The sequence below is a fragment of the Pseudorca crassidens genome, chromosome 4, assembly GCF_039906515.1.
Source record: "Pseudorca crassidens isolate mPseCra1 chromosome 4, mPseCra1.hap1, whole genome shotgun sequence".
NCBI lineage: Eukaryota > Metazoa > Chordata > Mammalia > Artiodactyla > Delphinidae > Pseudorca > Pseudorca crassidens.
The window spans coordinates 72,237,256-72,259,397 of record NC_090299.1 but is presented as its reverse complement, the minus strand read 5'-3'; the positions used below and the strand labels follow the sequence as shown (position 1 = coordinate 72,259,397).

The following is a 22,142-nucleotide window of genomic DNA, read 5'->3' as shown; positions in this document are numbered from 1 at the left end:
CAGGGTGGGCACCAAGCAGCCTGCTCCAGAGGCTGTTCTCTGTAGCACTACCCAGTATAGTTGATGACTAAACAAATATATACTTTATCTTTTGTTGTTTTAAGTATTATATATTTTTGTGACTGTTTTCAATTGGATCTCTTATTTTTCAGCTGGTTATGACTGGTTATACAAGGATCCTATTGACTTTCTTTTTTTTCCTCACCATTAACCTATTTTTATACCTCCAGGATTTTTTTTTTTAAACCTAATTCCCTTGGATTTTCTAGGATTATCAATTGCATCACCAGCAAATAATGGTGCTTTTCTCTTTTCATGTGTAATTACATTAGCATGGGATTTCCAAAGCAATATTAAATAATTGTGTAAGTGGGAGCTAATTTTTATGCCTGAAATGAAAGAAAATGTGTCTAGTTTTATTATTAGATCTAATTGCATAAAAGTTAATTTTTGTATTCGTGAACGTATTCATTTTGTCTGATAGGAGCACACATTTCTGCACTAATGGTACGTACATCTGAGATCTCCCCCCGCCCACCCCCCTGCCAAACTTAAATTATAAGTGTAAGTGCTCTGGCTAGAAGACCTTAAAAGACCCTAAAAATATAAAGATGAATTTAATTCAGCTAAATTGGATTTGAAAGTATGGGAAATCTAAGTGTGATTTAGATATTGTAGGGAAAGGATGAATACTTTAGATGAAACAGTGTTTACCAGCTCACTGTTTAGGGCACTAGTTCTCAAACTGGGCTGCACATTGGGATCAACTAGTAAGATTTACAAAAAATACTGATGCCTATGTCCCGCTCCCAGGTAATCTGATGTAATTGGTCTGGGCTGCAGCATGGGCACTGGAAGGTTTTTAAAACACCCCAGATGATTCTAATGTATGGCCAAATTTTATAACCACTAATTAGGGAAGACTTTAAACCTGTTTCTCACCCTGCACAAATTCTGGTTAAATAGGTTTGCATAGCCTAGTAGTAAAATATGCCGCTGTTGTATACCAATGTTCATAGCAGTGTTCGTCACAAGAGCCCAAAGATGGAAACAATCCAATACCCACAGATGGATGTGAATGGATAAACAAAATGTGGTATATACATATAATGGAGTATTATTCAGCCTTAAAAATGAATGAAATTCTGATAGATGCTGCAACATGCATGGACCCTGAAAACATCATGCCGAGTTAAATAAGCCAGATCTTGCATGATTCCACTTGTATGAAGTTCCTAGAAGAGTCAAATTCATAGAGACAGAGAGTGGAATAGAGGTTACCAGGGGCTGGGAGAAGGGTGCGTGGGGAGTTATTGTTTAAGGGGTATAGAGTTTCAGTTTGGGGATGATGAAAAATTTCTGGAAATGGATAGTGGTGAGGATTGCACAACGTTGTGAATGTTCTTAATGCCACTGAATTGTACACTTAAAAATGGTTAAAATGGTAAATTTTTTCTTATTGTGTGTGTTTTTTGTTTTGTGTTGTTTTATACATATTTATTTATTTATTTTTGGCTGCCTTGGGTCTTTGTTGCTGCACGTGGGCTTTCTTTAGATGCAGTGAGCGGGTGCTACTCTTCGTTGTGTGCGCAGGCTTCTCATTGAGGTGGCTTCTCTTGTTGCAGAGCACGGGCTCTAGGCGCGCGGGCTTCAGTAGTTATGGCACACGTGCTCAGTAGTTGAGGCTCGCGGGCTCTAGAGCGCAGGCTCAGTAGTTGTAGTGCACGGGCTTAGTTGCTCCGCGGCATGTGGGATGTTTCCGGACCAGGGCTCCAACCCGTGTCCCCTGCATTGGCAGGTGGATTCCTAACCACTGCGCCACCAGGGAAACCCTAAAATGGTAAATTTTATGTTATGTATATTTCAGTACAATAAAAAAATTTTTTTAAAGTTGCCGGTGGTGGGCTATGGGCCACCTTTTCCAGCTGGTTTTAGAGTGTTGATGGTAAGGAATGTGATACAGAGTGATTTAGTAACGACCTTAATAGAGTTTGTTTGGTGGTGGTTTTCTCTCCACACCATTTTTGAAGAAGGTAGCTCTTTTACTTTCCTAACAATTGTTAACTGTTATAAAACCTCCGCACGTGTGCAGACAGGTAGAGGCAGTAAAACTGTAATCCGCAGTGCAATGCCGTGAAGACTATTGTGTGAGGATCCTTCTGAAGCAAACATCAGAAGAGTCTCTTTCACCCTCACACCTTTGATGTACTCCTGCCTGGACTGCACGTGTACACAGCAAACAAAAAGACATCGAGATCACTATTATGTGAGGCATTTAGCAAGAGAACATAATTTGTACTGGACTTGACGATGTTTCTGGTGTTCCAAAGAGAAAGGTGAATTGAAGTAAGTCTCTTTGGTATCAAGTTTCACGACAAAAATGAGGCCATTTATAAACGGTCTTGACTGTTTGAAAGAGATGGATCACGATGTCAAAGAAAGGCCTTGATTTACGAGTCTGATAATCTGCCTGAGCAGAAGACAGGTGAGCTTTCTTAGCTTGGTTTTCCTATGCAAAGTAATGGTATCATAAATTCATCGTGGGTGCCAGGAGCATATTCAGAGTTTCTAAATTCTGAAAGATGTATTGTCCAGGAGATACGCTTCCTCACCAGGCAGAGGATTCTAGAACTGCACTGTCTAGAAGTGTGCTCTTGAAATGAGGCTAGTGCTACTGAGTATAGTAATTTCCTGTGGCTGCGGTAACAAATTTCACAAACTTGTTGGCTTAAAGCACACATTTATTATCTTACTTTTCTGGAGGTCAGAGTTGGAAGTCAGTTTCACTGGGCCAACATCAAGGTGTCTGTAGGGCCACGCTCCTCTGGAAGGCTGTAGGGAACACTGTTTCTGTCCCTCTCCCAGCTTCTAGAGCTCCATTCCGTGCATAGGTTGGCTCAAGGCCCCCCCTCCATCTTCAAAGCTAGCAGCATAGCATCTTGCTTCAGCCGTCACATTGTCTTTTTCTTCTGTTCTGCAGTCAAATCTCTCTCTCTTCCCTTCTTATAAGGACACCTGTAATTACATTTAGGGTCCACGTGAATAATCCAGGATAATTTCTCCATCTCAAGATCTTTAGTGTAATCGCATCTGCAAAGTCCATTTTGTTATATAAGGTACAACTAATAGGTGCTGGAAACTAGGATTTGGGTCTATTTGGAGGCCATTGTTCAACCTACCATACTGAGGACTGAATTTTTAATTTAGTTAAATTTAAATATCCGTGTGGGTAGTGGCCACCATATTGTATATATGAAACATGACATATGAAACATAAAACATTTCATCCTCACAGGAAGTTCTGTATACAGCATTGCTTTAGAAGACATCTAGCAGCCAATTCTAGATGCTTCATTTCATAGCTACAGGCCATCTTTTTTTTTTTCCAATAAATTTATTTATTTATTTAGGCTGCGTTGGGTCTTCGTTGCTGTGCGCGGGCTTTCTCTAGTTATGGTGAGCGAGGGCTACTGTTCGTTGCAGTGTGCGGGCTTCTCATTGCAGTGGCTTCTCTTGTTGTGGAGCACGGGCTCTAGGCATGTGGGCTTCAGTAGTTGTGGCCCACGGGCTCAGTAGTTGTGGCTCGTGGGCTCTAGAGTGCAGGTCAGGGTTGAGTTGCTCCGCAGCATGTGGGATCTTCCTGGACCAGGGCTCGAACCCATGTCCCCTGCATTGGCAGGTGGATTCTCAACTACTGCACTACCAGGGAAGTCCTACAGGCCATCTTAAGTTAATTGTTGGGCTGCTCTTCAAAAAACAAACAAACGAACAAAATCTATGTACATCTTTTTTTAAATTTTTTAGGAATTCAGAACACACCTTCCCATAGGTGGGCCAAGGAAAATCCCTGGCGATGCTTCATCGTTGAGCAAAGATGTAATGAGTATTTATGATGGGTCAGGCACTGAACTCTAAAAGTAGTTCATCATGTACAACATAATTAATAAACATTGTGATAGCAGGAAGCACTGGGAGCCTGGGATCAGAAGCCAGTCCCAGGGAGGTCAGGGAAGGATTCTGGAGAATGCAAAAACCTAAGTTAAGAAGTTGCCAGGCCAAGAAGGGTGAGAAAGAACACAGGCAGAGTGTAAGAAAGATGTTACCGGCAGAGGGAGAAGCATGCACAGAGGAAAGAGCTTAAGAGAGGGCTTTGGGAGCTAAGTAGTGCCATGTGACTGAGTATGTGGGCTCTAAGGGGGAAGGCGGAAAAGAAGGCAGGGGACACGTCTTACTGGGCCTAGTATGTCATCCTAAGGAGTTTGATCTTTACCCTTAGTATCAGGATTGGTTTTAATGCAAATAACAGAGGTCCAGTAATAGTGCCTAAGGTTCTGATCACCAATTAAGATGTGGGGGGATTTCCCACACACATCCAAGTAATGCTTGGATACCAGCTAGTTGTCCTGCAGTTCAGCTCTATTCTGACACTGTCTGCCTGGAGGAAGCATCAGATCCCACAGCTGAAGGACTCAGTCCCTCAAGACTGCCCCCACCCCCCATCCAGTGCCAACTGTGAGTCTAGGTTGTTACCTGTGCTTTTGACCAGCTGGCTTAAATCAAATGTTCTCACGATCCTAGCCTGGGGTTCGACTGATTAAAGTGGCTCACAGACCTCAGAGAAACATTTTACTTACTAGATTACCAGTTTATTATAAAAGGATATAACTCAGGAACAGCCAGATGGAAGAGATGCAGAGGGCAACATATTAAGAAGGGGGTGGAGTCTCCATGCCCTCGTTGAGGCATTCTCCCAGAATCTCCACGCACTCACCAACCCAGAGCTCTCTGAACCCCGTCCTTTTGGGTTTTTATGGAGGCTTCATTACTTAGGCATGATTGATTAAATCAGTGGCCTTTAGTGATTGAGTCCACCGCTGGCCCCCTTTCCTTCCCCCGTGTGTGTGTCGGGGCGGGGGAGGGACTAAAAGCTCCAACCCTCTAACCACAGGGTTGGGTCCTCAGGCAACCAGCCCCCATCCTTAGGTGCTTTCCAAAAGTCACTTCATTAACATAACAAAAGACACTTTTTATTGATCTCACACTTAAGAAATCCCAAGGGTTTTAGGAGCTCTGTGCCAGAAACAGGGACAAAGGCCTGATGTATGTTTCTTATTATAAATCACAGTATCACAGGGCCTTGAACAAGGCAGATGTTTACCAGGACCAAGGCTGATGCGGAAGTTGTGGTCCATAACAGTTCTCAGGGGCTCAGATTCCTTATACCTCATTTCTCTGCGGTCTTTAGTGTATTAGTTTCCTAGAGCTGCTGTAACAAAGTGCCACAAACTGGGTGGCTTAAAGAACAGAAAAGTATTGTCTCCCAGTTCCGGGGGCTGGAAGTCTGGGATGAAGGAGCCGACAGGGTTGGTTCTTTCTGGGGGCTGGAAGAATGCATGTGGTCCAGGCTTCTCCCCTAGTTTCTGGTGGTTTTCTGGCAACCTTGGGCATTCCTTGGCTTGTGGAGTATCTCTTCCTTCCTCTTCATATTCATATAGTGTTCTCTGGGTGTGTGTCTCTTTGCCCACATTTCCCCTTTTCATAAGGACACCAGTCATATTGGGTTAGGGGCTCCCTCTACCTTAGTATGACCTTCTTACCTAATTACATCTGCAATGACCCTATAACATCACATTCCAAATAAGGTCACGTTCTGAGGGGGTTAGGACTTGGACATGTGAATTTAGGGGAGACACAATCCAACCCATAACATGGAGGGTATGGTCAAAGATAGCAGCTAGAGATCCAGCCATCACATTTACATTCAGGGTCTTCTTAAAGGGCCCATCCTTGCAGGTCCTTTTGCACATTAATTTGAATATTTGCTCTGGAGGGTGTCTCAAAGCAGCCTAGCACAAACAGATTCTGGTTCTGAGGTGGTCATTGGAGAGTTGTTCTCCTAAAGAGGACACTGGCCACTTGTTAGCAATGCCGCCTCTTCAGAAGTGGGGGTCAGAGAAAAGCCTCGCTGAGGACTGAGGAGAGGGAGAGGGAAGCTTGTTGCTTCTCCTCAGATCATTCCAGAAGGACTTCATGGAGGAGAAAGGATTTCAGGAGGCATTTACAAGACCAAGTTGCTAGGGCCATCTGGCTCATTTCCCACAGGTTAGTTTCAACTATGACATCCTACAGACCTGCCAGCAGGATTCATTGCCACCTTTCATTTCTTCTGTGCTTTCACCCCCTCTCCCTTTTGTAGTATCTGTTCTGCTGGGGGTTGTGGTTATTGTGGGCTTGCCTCCTCTATTAGACAATATGTTCCTCAAGAGGAAACAAAGCACCTTTGAAGTCTGATAGCTCTCGTAGAGGTGGTGGTGGTGGGATTCATAGCTTCAATCTCAGCTCCAGCACTTATTAGCCCCAGAACCTTAGTTTTATCATCTGAAAAGTGTGGTAACAGTATTTACCTTACAGTGTCATTATGATCATTAAAAATAACAAATGCAAGTGCTTGGGCTAGAGCAGATGCTCAACGGTAACTATTGGGTTGGGCCAAAAGTTCATTCGGGTTTTCCTGTTACATCTTATGGAAAAACCCAAACGAACTTTTTGGCCAACCCAGTATTATTGGTTGTCAGAGTTTATCTCCAGGGCCCAGCACAGGGCATCTTGTAGAGTAAGCGCTCAATAAATATTTGTTGCCCCAGTGGAAACTTAGATCATGACTATAGCCCTGTGCTATCCTCAGATCTGGAAACGATAATTTAAAAAGCCATCACAGTAACTATAAAACACAAGACGTTGGAAAAGAAAGGTATCAAATGTGGGGAGAAATAAATACATTTAATGTAAAAAGAAACACCCGAAGGACATAATAAGTACACATGTATCATTTACAAGTCAAAAGACTCTAGTGTCACTGATGGAATAAACAGGACAATATGGCTTGAGGAATCCCTGACACACAGGAGCCAGATCTGACTCAGACCTCTGATTGCAGGTCTGAGGGCAAACCCTCAAACACAGCTAGTGACAGCCCAGGAAAGCCCTCTGAAAGAGAATTATTAAGTGTGACCTTGGATGACAGCAAATAATAAACTACAGGTAATGGTACTAGAGTAAGAATCTTTCCATGTGATTTGGGGCTACAAATTTTATGGTGTCTGATCACAGGAAATGTCTCCCAAAGCATTAAACTCTCCCACACTTGAAATAATATTTTCATTGCTAAAAGTGCAAGATCAAAAGAGCTGGACACCTTACCTATCTTTGGGAAGATGCATTTTGAATTTCTTTCAAAAAGATATTACACAGATATTTTTGAAGAGCAGCCCAGCCATAACTCAAGATGGCCTGTGGCTATAAAATGAACTATCTGGTATTGGCCTCTAGATGTCTTCTAAAGCAGTGCTGTCAACAGAACTTCCTATGAGGATGTTCTATATCTGCTCTGTCCAATATGGTAGCCACTAGCCACATAGCTATTTAAATTTAAATTAAATTAAAAATTCAGTTCACTGGTACACTATCAAGAATAATTATAAAGCTGTAGTAATGAAGACCATGTGGTATTGGTGCAAAGATAGACAATACCAACCTATCAAACAGAATAGAGTGGGAAATAGGTCTACACATATGTGGTCACCTGACTTATGATAACTGCAAATGGAGGGAAGTGATCTTTTAAATAACCACGCTGGATTCATTGGATAGCCACATAGAAAAAAAGATGTGTGGACCCAGTTTTATATCCCATCACTCACAACAATCAGTTCAAAATGGATTACAATTCTAAATGGGCAAACTAAAGCTTTTGGAGGAAAACAGAGAAGGAATATTCATAACCTGGAGTAGGCAGAGATTTCTTAAATAAAACCAGTCACCATCAAAAGTTGATACATTGGAGTGTTAAAACTAACAACTTTTGGGGGGCTTCCCTGGTGGCACAGAGGTTAAGAAACCACCTGCCAATTCAGGGGACACGGGTTCGAGTCCTGGTCTGGGAAGATCCCACATGCCACGGAGCAACTAAGCCTGTGCGCCACAACTACTGAGCCTGTGCTCTAGAGCCACAAGCCACAACTACGGAGCCCACGTGCCACAACTACTGAAGCCCATGCGCCTAGAGCCCATGTTCCACAACAAGAGAAGCCACTGCAATGAGAAGCCTGCGCACTGCAACGAAGAGTAGCCCCCGCTCGCAGCAACTAGAGAAAAGCCTGCGTGCAGCAACGAAGACCCGACGCAGCCAAAAATAAATAAAATTTAAAAAAATACGACTAAGAACTTTTCCCCTCAAAGGACATCCTTAAAAGAATGAAAAGGAACTCAGAATTGGAGGAGATATTTGCAACACATACACTTGATAAAGGATGCATATAGAAAAAGTCCTCTTATAATGGATAAACTGGTATACTTATCCAGTATTGGATAAACTGGTATACTTATCCAGTATGTTGTTACACATGCAACAACATGGAGGAGTACAGTATGCTGAGTGAAAGAAGTCACAAAAGAGCACATACTGTATGATTCTAGTTATATGAAATTCTGAAACAGGGTAAAACTAATCTACAGCAGGGAAAAAAATAAATCAGAACTGTCATTGCCCCCAGGAAAGTGGAAATGGAGAATGACTTGGGAGGTGGCATTGAAAAACTCCTTTGCTCAAAACTCAGCAAATCTACACTGAAGATTTGTGCATTTAATGTAAGTTTTACATTACACTAATTTGATGTAAGTTTTACATCAAAACCTTAAATACTGAATTCTAATTAATTACATATATGCTGAAGTATTTAGAGGACATGTATTGCTATCTGCAATTAACTTTGAAATGCAACAACATGAAGATGGATAAAGAGAAGGATAGAAATGTAATAAAGCAGGTTCTATAGAATATTAATGGTAGAATCTGTGTGGTAGGTTTACTTGTGTTTACTTTAAAATTCCTTAAACTTTGCTAAATATTTGAAAATTTTTATAATCAAATGTTAGGAAAACTCAAATAGAAAACAACTCAGAAAAATGGGCAAAGAATTGAACAGAAATTTCATAAAGGTATTTCTAAATACCCAGTAAACATATGACTAGGTGCTCAAATTCATTAATCAGGGAGATGAAAATTAAAATCACAGGAGACATAATTATCAGCCACCAAAATGGCCAAAATGAAAAAAGATGGGAAATACCCAGAGTTAATGAGACTGTGGAACGACTGGAACTCTCAGATGTTGCTGATCGGAGTGTAAATCGGTGCCAACGCTTTGGAAAACTGCTTTAAAATATCTACTAAATTTGGACCTGGCACAACTATGATCCAACAATTCCATTTCTGGGTATATACCCAACATGGCTTGTGTACTTATCTGTAGGTGTGAATACTTCAATAAATAGCACTGTCTGCCAGAGAGTGGCAATAAGGAGCCACAGACGGATTTGACATTTCAGAGACTTCAGAAGGATTTGAGAGACATGATCAGATTTGCATTAGGAAGATTAATCCTTGGCTTTGTAGAGGATGGCAAGGAGAGGAGTTAAGGGGCAGTTTGTATAAGTAATCCAGCAATTATGAAGTCCCGAAATAAAGTAAGGGAGATAGGGGTGAAGAGGACAGAGTATAGTTCCTATTTGGAGAGCAAACACAGAACTTGGGCAGGTCACTAAATTCCCCTGTGCTTCTGGTTTCTTCACTTGAAAAATATTAACAGTACCTACTTCACTGATGATTATTTTGATGATTTAATGAGTTAAGGCACAGGAGGATTAGCGATTGTTTAAAAAAAAGCAATTTAAATTTAATTCTCACTGCATACTATGCAGAGCAAGACGTAGGTATGGAGATGAGAAAGCTTTTAGAGAAATATTTTAATTTGGCAAAGTCCATGGAAGCCTGTTTTCTCCCAAGCACAGGTAAAATCAGCTCTCTGCCCAGGACTGGGTCAGTTTGGGGACACAGGGTAGAATGCTGAGCTTAGGAATGAGACAGGTCATGTCAGAATCTGGGCGTGAAATGGTCCTAAAATGCCATTTCTAGGGTGAAGAGCTGGGATTCTACTCAGGTAGCCCGAGCTCCTGCACTAGGAACTGGGGGGAAGCGTAGGCATTTCCCCTCCTGCTCCCCACCTCCTCAGCTGAGATATGGGGCCGCTAAATGGGGCGGGGATTCAAGCTGAAGAGGTGAAGTTGGGGCCGGAAAAGATGCCAACGGGACGCGAGCTTTCCCGTGTTTAGCCAATTGGGTGCGCCCAGGACCGCCTCCATCTGGTGATTGGCAGACCGCGTCCCCCAGGGCTCTCGCGGCCTGTGGGGGCTTGTCAGAAGTCTCGCGAGGGTGCGGGTCTTTCTCCGGTCCTTGGGCACTTGGTTTCGCTGCCGAGGGGTCTGCCCACTTCCGGTACCTCGGACCCCCTGGTAGCGTCCGTCCGCTCCCAACCTGGGCCGAGTGGCGTCCAGGGACAGTGGGCGCGGCCAGGGAGTTTGACTAGCCGCAGGCAGGTAGCTGCCTGTCTCGAACCCCGGACCTGCGGTGCCCGAGGCGGAGGTGAGGCGGGGCCCGGGCCGTGGGCTCTCTTAGCCACCCGAGCTCGGGCTTTTCCTCGCGTTCCCATGCCTTATCCTCCGCCGGGCGGAGATTCGCGGTCCGCGCGGCTCTTCTGCCGCTTAGCAGGAGGAACCCAAGGTAGTAAAGCGCGACCTGATTGGGCCTTGCCGGGTACTGACGCTCGCTCCGTCTGTGTTGAACGGTTTGCAACCTTGGACGGGACATTTGAATTAAAAATAGTGGGCAAGTTTGTGGTTCTATGGTTAACGCACTTTTGAGTGCACGCAGTACGGTGAGATACAATGCTTAGAGGAATGAATTGCCTTGCTTAAATGGTCGGTTCTTGTCCCAGCCTGTTTCTAGCTCGTGCTTATTCGGCTGCTGTACCGATAGTTAAGGGAGGATAAGGTCACATCTACATTTTGCAGTTCGTTTCTAATGCAGACACTTAAAAGCAGCCCTATTCACCTCCTAAAAAGGTAATGCAGATTCCTCCAGTAAAGGAGCGTGTCAATATGTATTGAATTCTTGCGCATGGCAAACAACAAAAAGTTATTTTAAAGTAGTTTATACTTAATATTAACTAAAAGTCTTGAGCCTGAGTCTGTATTTTCACTGAAGAAAAAGCACTGCCAAGAAGGGCGGGGGGAAAGGCAGACGAGGATTGCGAAAATACTTAGACCTGTAGATACCTGAATTTTCATGTACCACTGTGAAACTTGGTAGAAAATAACAAGAGAAGCTGGAGAAACTGGCACGCTTGTGCGTTGCTGGTGGATGTAAAATGGTGTAGCTGCCATGGAACAGTTTGCTTGTCAAAAAAGTAGTTACCATATGATCCCGCAACTCTGCTTCTTGGTATATAACCAAAATTGAAAGCAGACTGGAGACAACAGCATCCATTCCCTTGTTATATATTTGGGAGTAAACTATTTTGGTATCTTGCATTTGGCCTATCAATTAGAAAAAAGATTTTGAACTAGCTCATTCTAAATATACAGCCAAGCCAGGTGGCAGCTTCCATAATGTCATTAGGATGTATTTTTATCTTAGGTTCTTTGCGGGGGGAGGGTAGGGGTAAATGCTCCCTGCACATCGTTAATGTATTTCAAAGATTATTTGCACTCTTCTGTTTTAATTTTGACTAAGTTTTCATGTGTGGCTTTTGACATCAGATGAGTGGTTGCTGCACGGATATTATTATAACACGTTTCAGCTGGCCACAACAGTGCTTTCAAGGTTGCCAGCTATCTTTGTGAGTAGATATGACAGGTTTTTTTTTCAACCATAAAAATGAGTGACCATAATTTAGAGCAAAGAATGCACATTAAACTTTGTGTAAAGTTAAGTAAATCTGCAAGCGAGACACTTGAAATGTTAAATGTAGTTTATGGTGAAGTAATGTCAAGAGCAAGAGTCTTTGGCATAAAAGGTTCAAAGAAGGCAGAGATGATACCCACGATGATGCAAGAAGTGGCTGGCCAGTCACCACGGGACATATGCAAACTGAGAGGGTCGTAATTTGTTTTGCTCAAATAACCAACTAAGAAAAAAACGGGTAAAAACTTAGACCAACTCATTCTGAAAGAAAACTTGCACCTGAAGAAATTTTCTAGCAAGATGATCTCTCCTGCTGTTGTGGTCAGTGATCCTGTAGAGGCCAAACCAAAATAGAGCTTGCACAGGAACCTGCCACTTGGGTGCATATTCAGGGCAGTCCTACAATTCTTTCATTGGTTTTGGAGAAGCTAAAATGAGCTGAGCTTCTTCAGACACTTTTCATTGGCTCTGTAGGTTTAAGCCACTTAACAGTGATTTAAGCAGAGTGAAACCTGTAGAGTTGAGTGTGCAAGTAGATAGCATGGAGCTAGAAGTTTATTAGGAGGAACCTAGCAAATCATTAGCTCAGAATGAGGAACTCAACATGGGAGCATTTCTAATTTCAAGTTGAGTTCATTTGAATAATCGGGTTACCTGCAGGCTGGGAGTTAAACCTTAAACAGGGAGCTAGAGATCAATGTAACTATGTGGAAACATCTCAAAAAATCGTGGCCACTTTTAGGCAGAAATATTCAGACTTGTAATAATGAAACTTTTCTGTTGTGGGAGACGTTGGAAACAGGTATTTAAGTCTGTTAGCAAGAAAAGAATCAGAAGAGACTGCAAGGAATGGTGGGCAGTTTATGACACTTTCCTCTTCTACCCCCCCTCCCCCAAGCCCCCAGTCAGGACCTGATTTTGGTCAAAAGTTAATGAAACCTCCTATTCGTTATGTAAATTCCAATTTTAAATAAATTTTCAGATATAAACTGTTCAGGTCTGCAACTTGGTATGAAAGGTAGACAAATAGGGCTCAGTTTTGATCCTAACTTCTTTCATCAGAATGAGATTCCATAGGTTGAGAAGAGTTTCAAAAGGCAATACTGTGAATAGCAACATGTAAACAACACACAATCTTTTCAACAAGGACTGAGTTTTGACCTTCAGGTTTTCCATGTTTTATTTGACTGAGTGTGATGGTCCCATAAGAACACTGAGTTCAACAAGTGTGAATTTCTTATTCAGAAACTTGGGTCTTTGCCCTAGTTTCCTTACCAGTCTCTAGCATGAAGCTGCCATTATTCAGTATCAGTACTGTTGTAACCTAGATATTCAGTACATCAAAATTCCAGTGTATGGATGACAAGTCATAGCCCTGTGGTAGTGACCCTATTAGTTAATACTGTTTTTGTTAAACCTCCCAGAAATTCAGTTTTACATTTTGTGGAAACATGAGACAAGTCTGTGTTACCTCTGGGACGCTGCTAGCCAAAGCTGTATGGCCTACAAGGCAAAAATTATATAACCAACATAATTTTTTCCTGTTGTTTTAGTTTCGTTACCAGATTTTTACAACTTGAACTTTGGACGGTGTTTTGTACTGTGTAATGAAATTTATTAAAAGTATACATAAATGACACTCCAATAAATCATACATTGATTTCTTATACTTGTTTTGATAATCTGTATTTTATTATGAAGTATTTGCTAATCCTCCATATTTTAGCCACATGCTGATAACTCTTGTGATGCAAATCTAAGTAAATTTTAACAATTGCCATACCTCTGAAAATTTCTAAATTGACTAACAGTTAAGATCTACCCTCACCTACCCACCAGTAAGGTACTAGTGAAAACACAGCATAGGAGGTGGTGTGGTGTGGTGTGGTGAGGTTCCAGCTCTGGCTGTATTTGTGATCTTAAGCTTTCCATCAGTATTGGATACCTGAGGCTGCTGTAACAGATTACCGCAAACTTGGTGGCTTACTGAGACAACGGAAATGTATTCTCTCACAATTCTGTGGGCCAGAAGTAAGAAATCAACTCCACTGGATCAAATCAAGTGTATGCTCCCCCAGGAGGCTCTGGGGGACCGGGAATCAACATGTTCCTCACACCTTCCAGCTTCTGGTGGCTGCCAGCATCCCTCAGCTAGAAGCTGCATCACTCCAATCTCAAGGCCAACATTAAATCTGCTTCTTCACATGGCCTCCTCTGTTCATGGAATCTCCTGCCTGCCCACAGAGATGATCCAGGATAGTTTCCCCATCTCAAGACCCTTAATCACATCTGCAGCGACCCTCTTTCCAATACGGTAACATTTACAGGTTCGAGAATCTGATCTCTTTGGGGCCTACTACACCATCTCTCTAGGTTTTCCTTCTGTCTTCACCATATAACCTCTAGAACAGTACTGCCAATAAACTTTCTGTAGCAATGGAAATGTCCTGTATCTGCTGTCCAGTACCGTAGCCCCTAGCCACAGGTGGGCTAGGGGCTTGAAACGGGGCTAATGCAACTGGGGGCCTGATTTTTTAATTTTAGTTTTGCCTTAAATAGCCACGTGTGACTAAGAGCTGTCCTACTGGGCAGCGCAGCTCTAGTGTTTCTATAGTTCTAAACTCTGGACTCCAAAGCAACTAAAGAGGTGTTTTGTCTTTCCTCCAAAGTTTTACCCCCTGGCTATAAAACTGCTCACATCTTTCACCCGCTATTGTTTAGTCTAGTGGACTTCAAGCTTTTTAGCCAAAAGCCTTGTTACTAAAAAAAAAAAAAAAAAAATTATCTGGAAAATCAAAGTATGAACAAGACTGTAACTGGCTGAAGTTGGTTAGTGGGAGGGGGAGGATCTGTGGCAGACCCAGGGTCTCCACCTGTCTACCCAGCCCAAGTAACTCCTCAAGGGGCAAAGAACCAACACCAGGACTCAGTGGAGTGGAGCCATTTGTGAAACCAGTGGTCATCCTTGGGATCTTTGCTAGAGCCTTCAGACTTTTGTAGTTAGCATTTGAAGTCACTTCATCTAGGCTTTTAGCCTACCGAATACCCTCTCCACCACCACACGGCTAACTAGTCACAGCACTCAATTGAGGAAGCATCACAAGCCTTTACACTGGAGGCCTCCGTCAATGGACCAGTCGCAATCACATCCACTGATCTGCTATGTTCATGGATGTGTTCACCTAGAATAGTACCTGGCCCTAGGAGGCGCTGTATCGTTTTTTATGAACATTAAAGCCAGCATTTTAGTACCATATAAATATCAAATATCAGCATTTTCATTTTGATTCAATATTACAGTGATCATACGGTATTGTCAAAATGGCCCTATAGCACTACTAAGTGCTTACTACTCACCAGGGTATTTTTAGTAACTGTCATTATTATCAACTTACAGATAAAGAAACTGAAGTTAAGAAGTAGCTGGTCTAAGATCATACAGGGTGGGGATCTGAATCTAGGCTCTTATTATGCCACTTCTAAGTAAGCCACCCACTTGAGTGAAATTTATAATTCATTCCAACACAATTAACGATAGTACTAAACTTAATTATAAATGATACTGCTCCTTGTACTATAGTCATCATGGGTTTAGGGCTCAAGTTAAATATCTGAGAACCTATAGTATGCCAGGCACTTGGTTAGACCCCAGGAATATAGTGGGAACCAAGAGGGACTTTATGGGCAGGGGCAATTAGGCAAGCTCACAGCAACTACAAAATGTGCTTCCAAGTACGATAAGGCCATTACAGGGTGCTACAGAAATCCATAACAAGAGCACTTGGGAGGGAAGACAGTGCTTATAGAAACGTGGGAAAGTGTATGGGTGCATTCTAGGTTAAGTTACAGCATTCAGAGGCCTGAGAGGCCAGAAAGCAAGCTGCCATCTTAGAATGGTCTAAAATACACACCTTAGCCCTGCACACAAACTGCTGTCAGATCCTCCCGTAAGGTCACTTCTCTGCATCTTCACCTTGCTTTCCCCCCAAACCTTTAAACACATCCCTCCCCAGGGCCTTTGCACTTACTTTTCCTCTGCCTGAAATGCTCTTCACCCAAATATATGCAGTTGACCTTTGCACAATGCAGGGGTTAATCTGCATAATTTATAGATGGCCCTCCATGGACTATGTAGTGCTGTAGTACTTACAAATGAAAATTATCTGTGTATGAGTGGACCCATAAAGTTCAAATCCATGTTGCTCAAGGATCAACTGTATATAACCACATTATCTCCCGCAGCTCTTTCAGGTCTTCTGTAGTTAGTCATTCTCCGACCAGCTCCATCTGAAATTATCATGTCCTCCACTCAGTGCATATACACGCCCTTCTATTTCCCTTATCTTGTTTTCCCTCTAGCAATTACACTAACATTTGTTCAATAAATTTCCTATATTAGGAAGCTAGATTTTACAGAATAATATGGAATATAAAAAGAAATGACGTTTAAAAAGAGGCTAAAACAATATTTTGAAATAAGCATTAAAAATGAACCCAAGGTGAATACCTTTAAGACTTCTGGAAAATGAGGTATTTGTAAACATTCAGAGCTGATCAACAGGAGTAACTCCTAGCACACACTGGGCTGTTAATCTTGCTACACTGACACATTTCTTCCCATATGAAAACTTTCCCGTCACCTCCAATACTTTCAAATTCTAACTAGCATCATTGCGTCCTTTAAATTCCTTTTTACAGCTCATTATGCTACATTCATCAGAAGCATTTAACATGCTGATGGATGCTCCTTTTGTATCAAATTTTGACTTCTTTTAGGTTCAATGTAATTATATACTATAAAGAGCTTATGTTCTCAACAGTAAGTCTCTGGTCCTTAACACTCCCCGCCCCCAAACTGACCTAATCCCCATCTGAATACTTCTACCGTTTAACCAGGACACTAAATCTCAAGAGATAAGTGACTTTTCATAGTTTACATAGCCAAAAAGGTACATATGAGGCTCCCTGTTCAGGGCTAGGCATATGTGATGGAATCTCAATTCACTACCTGAACTACTGCTTCATCTGTAATTTTACAGTATCCACTTCACAGAGTTGTGAGAGTTAAACCACCAGCACTACCCCACTGCCCTAAACTCCCAAGCCAGTGCAGATACATGGTTGCTACAAGTTATGTGAGAATAGTTGACCTCATTGGAGGCACTTGTGTGTTGTCAACTGCAGAGTGATAGTTGGTTTAAGTCAGCTAAAATACCAGTGTCAGGGCATTCCAGCTTCACTGGCTTGTACTTGTAGTCTTCAACCTATAAAAAGAAAAGTTTTAAAATTACCTTTCTGAATAGAGAAAAACAAACAAAAAAACCTTTGAGGTATTCTTTTCAGTTTGTCTCAAAGGATATCCAGAAAAAGCCTTTTGTACACCTGTTACATCATCTAGATTTTTTTCCACCTTCAGAGATGACCACAAGATCCAAATACTCTATACTGTATGGTATCCCCAGAAGAGTCTAAAAAGCAGGCCTGAAGGTACCGTCAAACCTAAGGATAAGTTTATCACTTTGCTATTAACTGTACAAATATCACTAAGGTGCTAAAACAATGAAAACCTTCTGGTTCAGCTGTGACTCCAGACAGGATCCAAAGAGGAGTTCTACAATCTCTTCTCTGGGTTTTATGGAGACTTTCTTTACCCTTCTGTGTTAGCCTCTTAAGGCACTGCGTCAACCTTAAAAGGGCACAAGAAAGGGCGATTTGGGTTTTTCACAGGGTTCTCTACGATTTCCTGCGTTCCTCTCGTCAGTGTCCGTGGACCTCAGCAGTTTCTTTAACCGAGTCTGAAAACCCACTAGAAGCAGCTGTTCTGCTTGTGAACGTCCGTTTCCTTTGTTAAAGGAGGGCCGGATTCGGGCCTTTGCACCAAACATGTGCTTGGGAACCCTCCGGTCGCCATTGGCCACGTGCTCGGGCCCGGGTCATTTCACCTCACTCAAGGACGGGGACATACCTGCGTTTAGAACTCAGACCGCTGCACCCACAGTCGTTGGAGACAAACTCCCCAGGCTCACGGTCGGTCCGAGACCCGCTGTTGCCGCCGCCGCTGGGCCTGGCCCGAAACCGCTGCAAAGTAGCCGCGGCTGCGCCCTGGGGAAGCAAAGCGCAAACTTGTTACCGCGCCCGGGCCTGGCCGCCGGTAAGCCTCGGGGCGGCTCGGCGCGGCGCGTGTGCCTAGCGCGGCCCCGAGACGGGCACGGTCGCCCGCCCCCCCCAGGCCGCCGAGGGCTGCTCTACCCCTGCGTTCTGGCCGCCGGGAACAGTGGAGCTCCGGGCGGGCAAAGCTCGAGGGGACACGGGGCAAGCCCAGCCCCACCCGGGCCCGGGGACCGGCCGAGTGCCACCCCCCCGCCCCTTCACTGCGCTGACCCACACTCACCGCTCAATTCAGCAAGACTGAGGGCGAGGCGGGCGTGCGGCGCCGAGACATTGCAGTCGGGGCGGGGCGGGGCGGGGCGGGAAGAGGAGAAGGAGAGGGTAGGGGCGGGGCGGGAGGAGGAGAAGGAGGGGATAGGGGCGGGGCGGGAGGAGGAGAAGGAGGGGGTAGGGGCGGGGCGGGCAGCCAATCCCCGGGAAGTCTCCGGAGGCGGGTGGTGCGGGTCCGGCCATTGGTGCCCGCGGTCCCTTGCCGGCAGGGGTCTTTCTGGTCTTTCCGTGGCGGCAGCATGAGCTAAGCCTACGCGGAGCAAGCTTCTCGGAAGCTCCAGGAGTCTTGACACCTCCCCAGGCTTTGGCGCTCGTGGATCTGGTTCTCTGAGGCCAACGTGCCTTCCTCTGGACTCTCCTTAGGAGGCTCTAGCAGTTACCCCAGGGCTGAGGCAGGACCCAAGAGATTCCCCTTCTTACGACTACACAAGTTCAGTATGTGTTTAGAACCTGTCCTGCTAAACTGTAAGCTTCTTGAACACTCTCACCCCATGGTCCCTCCTAAACCTGGGAGGACCAGCCTCCTTTCTTCATGCTCTCTGTTCATTCATTCGCAGCGTTCAATAAGTATGTTGGAGGGGTGGGAGTGGCGCGGGGGGGCTATGTTGGGGGTGAGGTGGGAGGGAGGGAGGGAGGCACTATAATCCTTCCCGAGGTGACGGACTCAAACTTGGCAGACGATTAAGTGGGTTTAAATTGGAGTATGTGCTAAAGTGAGAACTTCTATTCCTGTTCTAAGAGTTTACCTTCTGTTAACAAATTTAATCCTCAAAATATTTTTAATCATCCCCACATTATAGGTGGGGAAGCCGAGACATGTCGAGTAACTTTCCAAAGTAACAGAGAAGCTAACAAGTGGTGGATTTTGGATTTGAACCCTAACAGTTTGAAGGCAGAGCCCCTCAAAATGCTATACTACATTGCTCTCCTCAGGTGGGTGGAGTCGGGAGCGAAGGGAAACAAGTGGCCTGCGTTTGATTGGCTGATCAAGGTAGGCATCTCCAGTGGAGTTGGGGGTCTACAGGCACAAAGAACAGCTTATGGTGGAGCCCGGAGGTAGACTGGAAAGCACTTGACCTGTTAAGGAACCCAGGGTGTAAATGGAACTTAAGGATGTAGGAGCAGAGTGGCCTGATAAAGAGATTGGGGCTAGACCATGCAGGAGGCCCTGGGGGAGCTTGTGTTTTATGCTGAGAACAATGGAAAGCCGTTCAAGCATTTTATTTTATTTATTTTTTATTAATTTTTTATTGGAGTATAGTTAGTTTACAATGTTGTGTTAGTTTCTGTTGTACAGCAAAGTGAATTAGTTATACATATACATATATCCACTCTTTTTTAGATTCTTTTCCTGTATAAGTCATTACAGAGTATTGCGTAGAGTTCCCTGTGCTATACAGTAGGTCCTTATTAGTTATCTATTTTATATATAGTAGTGTGTAGATGTTCAAGCATTTTAAAATGGAGGATGATAGGACCTGATGCAAGCTGTGGTTTATTAATTTATTTATTTTTGGCTGTGTTGGGTCTTCATTTCTGTGCAAGGGCTTTCTCTAGTTGCGGCGAGCTGGGGCCACTCTTCATCGCGGTGCGCGGGCCTCTCACTGTCGCGGCCTCTCTTGTTGCAGAGCACAGGCTCCAGACGCGCAGGCTCAGTAGTTGTGGCTCACGGGCTTTGTTGCTCCACGGCATGTGGGATCCTCCCAGACCAGGGCTTGAACCTGTGTCCCCTGCATTGGCAGGCAGATTCTCAACCACTGCGCCACCAGGGAAGCCCCCAAGCTGTGGTTTAAAGATGTGATTAAGATGATTTGACGAAAAGAAATGTAATAAAATTTATCAGTAAATCCTAGCAGCCAGTCACTACCTTGCAGATATTCATAAGATCATAGTAAAATGGGTTAAGGTGGCAGAGGGAACACCCGTTCACTGTCCCTTCATCCTTCTTCTCTCAGAGTCTTCCAAACAGAGACTCTGTAGCAGGGAGCAGGCTCTGGATTGCCAAGCTGAGAATAAACAACATGACCCTGGCTGTAGGAAGATAGATGTTCCTCTTCTTTTTTACTGCCTTGCACAGAAACACATTACTCCTAGTATCTTCCTCAGACCTTTTTTTAAAAAAATTTTTTCTGGTTGTGCTGTGTGGCATATGAGATCCTAGTTCCCTGACCAGGGATTGAACCCGCGCCCCCTACAATGGAAGCGTGGAGTCTTAACCACTGGACTTCCTGGGAAGTCCCCTTCCTCAGACCTTTTTTAATCCACTTTCTTTTTTCCAATGTAGAAAAGTCCTAATAATAAACCTGAAGCTCTCTTAGTCCCATTTTTGTGGTAAAGCCCAGCTCGTTCATAGTTGATAAATGTCAGAAGAGAGGCTGACATCCATGTATAAAGAAAGAAGTGGTACATGTGAAAAGTGAGATGGATTTAACGAGCAACATGAAAATGACTTGTAATATTTTTGTATTTGTTTTGATATTTGTAATTTTTAATAATTTATTGTTGTTCATTCATTTACTCATTGTTTATATCCCATTTTAGTCCAAAAAGAATATGAATGTAGTTTATAAGACTATATTACAATGATATTTTAAAAACAGTGAGGAAATTGGATTGCAGGAAAAATAAGATAAAAGTCTGGGGCTAGTACACAGACTATAACCCATGAAGCGCTGTACACTTGCTGAAAGAAGGCCAAAAATTTTGCTCTGAGCTGCTTAGCAGTCAATGCGAAAATCAGAAAATGGAAACAAATGAGACACTCAAGAGAAGCACAAAGATTCCGGAAGGAAATTTCCTCCACGGATCTTCATAAAGAGGGCACTGCAACCAACTTCCTCAATATCAATAACCTAAAAAAATGTTTGTAATTCACATGTCCGAGATTTCTGACACCCAGGCAGAGGATTTCCTAGTCAAGGTGATTTCACATACTTAAACTCACTTAAAACAATTTTTCCCCAAGTCCTAATTATCATGTGGCAAGATGGTTATCAGTCAGGCCAGGTGACATTTGAGAAGGAAATTGCATCTGATTATGAAGCAGATAGGCCACACTCTATAAAAATACTGAAATCAGTGATCGAAAACAAGTAGTATGCTCCCATAAGAAAGATATGGCAATTTGGGTTAATTCCCTGGTCAAAGATTCAGCATTAATTTGTGTGTGTGTGTGTGTGTGTGTGTGTACAGTATTAGATTTTTAAGACAACTAAATCTTTAACAAGATTATAAAATTAGGAAGTTCTCAACAATAAAATCCTAAGTCCAGCACAGCACATCAAAGTACAAATTTGTTTTGATGTGAAGTTAATTCATTGCTTAGAGTAAATATCAACTGAATATTCGGTTAACAAGAATTTTATCCTCTTAGAACTTAAAGTGGCCTTTAAAAATTTTTTTTATTCATTTATTTATTGGCTGCATTGGGTCTTCGTTGCTGCGTGTGGGCTTTCTCTAGTTGCGGCAAGCGGGGGCTACTCTTCATTGCGGTGCAGGGGCTTCTCATTGCGGTGGCTTCTCTTGTTGCGGAGCACGGGCTCTAGGTGCATGGGCTCCAGTAGTTGTGTCACACGGGCTCAGTAGTTGTGGCGCGTGGGCTTAGCTGCTCCGCGGCATGTGGGATCTTCCCCGACCAGGGCTCGAACCCGTGTCCCTTGAATTGGCAGGTGGATTCTTAACCACTGCGACACCAGGGAAGTCCCGCTTTTCTCTTTTCTAAAAATGACCAAGGAACTTTGAGCTCAGTGCCTTTCTAGTCTGTCCATTAATTTCTCTGAGTTTACGGAATTATTCTCAATTCTCCCTCTGACCTTTTCCTGTTGAAAAGCTAAAAAGTAAGAACCTGCCTCTAATATTTGCCCTTCAATCTCACCCTAACACTGCAGGTACAACTGAAATTTTT

At 43.4% G+C, this 22,142-nt stretch overlaps 1 long non-coding RNA gene and 1 other non-coding gene across 2 annotated transcripts; both read right to left on the bottom strand.

Annotated features, from left to right (window-relative positions):
- Nucleotides 1-13,460: 13,460 nt before the first annotated feature.
- LOC137223711 (uncharacterized) lies at nt 13,461-18,286 on the bottom strand. Its single transcript, XR_010943003.1, has 3 exons — nt 18,192-18,286; nt 17,766-17,902; nt 13,461-17,064 (listed from the first exon to the last, which is right to left on the bottom strand). It is a non-coding gene; the product is annotated as an uncharacterized lncRNA (long non-coding RNA).
- On the bottom strand, nt 17,378-17,499 carry LOC137224162 (small nucleolar RNA SNORA26). The gene has a single exon (XR_010943262.1). It is a non-coding gene; the product is annotated as a small nucleolar RNA SNORA26 (small nucleolar RNA).
- Nucleotides 18,287-22,142: the final 3,856 nt, after the last annotated feature.